Genomic DNA, 2,657 nt, shown 5'->3' on the forward strand with positions numbered 1-2,657 from the left:
ACAAAAATTTTCTTCCCTGTTTCATTTTGGAGTTTTGCATATTTAGCTCTTGTATTTCAGTCTGTTATGCATTGTGAGTTATTTTTACATGCAGTACAAGGATCAAGGGCCCATTTTGGTACTTGGATGTCCACTTGTTCCAGAGCCATTTGGTTAAAGGTTTTCCTTTCCCCACTGAATTGTATTGCCACCTTGGTCAAAATAAGTTGACCATATATGTATGTTTCTAATTCTGGTATCTCTGTTCTTGTGCATTTACGTTTCTCCTTAGGGCAGTGCCACACTCTTGATTCTTGTAATTTATAATAGGTCTTCAAATAAGGCACATGAGCCCTGTACATAGGTCCTCCTTTTTAGAATTGTTTGGAACTTAAAATAGTCTGAAGTAGAACTGGGGCACATAGGCTGGGTCCTGACCGAAAGAGAACTGGGGGAGGGTGGGGGGGGTGCTTTGGTAGAGCGGGAAAGAAGACACCGAGCTCTTTTTTGGCAAAATGATCCATCACCAAATAAAGGGCTCAGGGGTTTGAGTACTGATACACATCTTTTCACTGATTTCGTCGTCATTTTACCTAAATGCTAATACGTGGTTTTCTTTCCTCACATCTACCCTACCGCCTGGATCTAGAGACCCTTTCAGTTCTCACTCCAAGCACCAGATAAGGGAAAACTGATGGAATAAAATGAGAGAGGAAAACAGAGGAAAGAGCAGATCCCTAGGTGCAAGACCAAGGGGTTCAAGGGACTCGAGGGAAGGGACTGTGACACCAGGAAAGAGAAAGAAAGGCCATAACCAGGGCTCCTTTTGCAAATTCAGGGGGACTCCCGATGGCCTCCCAGCTTTGTCCACCATCTTAAGACTCGCTTCTTTGGCTGGTAGTAGGAATTTCTCAGCAATGGAGTACACCAGCTTTCTCTTCCAGACTTTTCTAACAGAGCAGAGCTATGTTTCATGGAAAAGAAATATGCTATAATTATGTTTGTTTCTGAAACAGCATCAATGCAATATGAGCAAAAAAAGAAAAGTTCTCACTTTTGGAAAACTGTCTAGAAGTTTTGCAGTCACTCAAATTATTATATAATATCTCAAGGTTTTAGGTCAAGCTCCACAATGGTTAAGACTACCATCCTGATCGTTAGTGTTACTAACAATGCTGATTCATTTATTTTATATCAAGTTATATTTGGAGTGCGTGTACATTAAGTTTAGGAAGAGTCATACAGACATTTGCTAGTTAAATGAGAGTAACCAAAATCAGTGAGTCCGACTCATTTGTAAGGTTTAATGAGTTAGTGTTAATCATTGTTTGGCTACAGGGTAACTAGGCATCGAGGGAGGACAGCGTACATAAATAAATAAGCCATAATGAGTCTGTTTCAACACACACCGAATCATCAGCTCTCCTCTGACTTTGTTCATTTTCCTGTGTCACGTGGACATTTTTTCCTGACACCACACATTGTTTCATCTTTGTTTTCTTTAATTCACACTTACATTAACATGCATATAAAACAAAATGTTTGTTTTTTGGATGATGCCAACGGCCTGAGTTCTCTGGTTCCCACACCTTGAGGCTGTACAAGTGAACCAAGCTGAAATCCCTGGGAGGCCTTGCGCTCCCCTTCCTCTCTGGCACCTGCGGGAGGGGCCCATGCAGGACAGTGAAGCAGGGGAAGCGTCAGGCATAGGCTGTGGCTGTGGCTGCGGGAATCTCCGGTATTGCAGGGGAAGCAGCAGGCCCTGGGTCCCTGACATTTGGAAGGAAGAGAAGGAGACTAAGAACTGAAGAGTTGAGCTGAAGGGAGATTTAGGGGAGGCACACGAGTGGGGAGCCCTACTGGTCTGCCCTAGCCCTCTCATGGGGGCCAGTCTTGGGCACGGTGAATGCCATGGGCTTGGAGTTGATGCTCTCATCTACTAACTGCACTAACAGTCCTGTCATGTAGCAAGAAGTCTTTCATCCCACTGATGAGAGTGAAGGCTTAAAAATATAAATACTTGAGATAGATTGGTCTAAATATATAGCACTCAGGAGAGAATTTTTCTCCTTTCGAGTGGAGGAATCAGTTACAACATAGGTATAAGTGGAAAGTTGGGCAGGGCTGAGGACCAGTCTCAGGAGGGGAAGGGAAGAGAGGGGAGGCCTGGGAGTGAGGGGCTCTGTGACCGCGCTCAGAACTCGGGCCTGTGGTGTGAAAGCGCCCTCCTGCTCACACTCGTGTTCCGCAGCCATCCCCACAGGAAGGAGTGGGGCTTAGGGGGTAAAGGACATGCTCACTGGCACAGCAGTGGTATCTGGCGGGACCATAAAAAGCTCAAACCCAGGTGTCTGCCTCTAAATCTCATCTGTCATTTTGATGCTTCTCCATCTTCTTCAACATTATGATTATTGAACAGACCTAGTCTGCAAAAGATGGTGTTACCAAGTTTCACGTTCAGCAGTGCCCTAAAATTACAGAACAGTGTCAACTCGCACTCAAGGAGAAGGTACCATTCTTATTTTCTCATAAATTTAACATCACAGAAGCAGCCACGCGGCATTGACTGGGTGGGGGAAAACTACTAGCCCAGTGCATACGAGAGCTTTTAAAATGCACTTTTATGATCCACAAGGACGGGTCACTAATTTTTCAAAATTGTGTGTTCATGTATAATG

Source organism: Miniopterus natalensis, chromosome 4 (assembly GCF_054644295.1).
Source record: "Miniopterus natalensis isolate mMinNat1 chromosome 4, mMinNat1.hap1, whole genome shotgun sequence".
In the NCBI taxonomy this organism is placed as follows: domain Eukaryota; kingdom Metazoa; phylum Chordata; class Mammalia; order Chiroptera; family Miniopteridae; genus Miniopterus; species Miniopterus natalensis.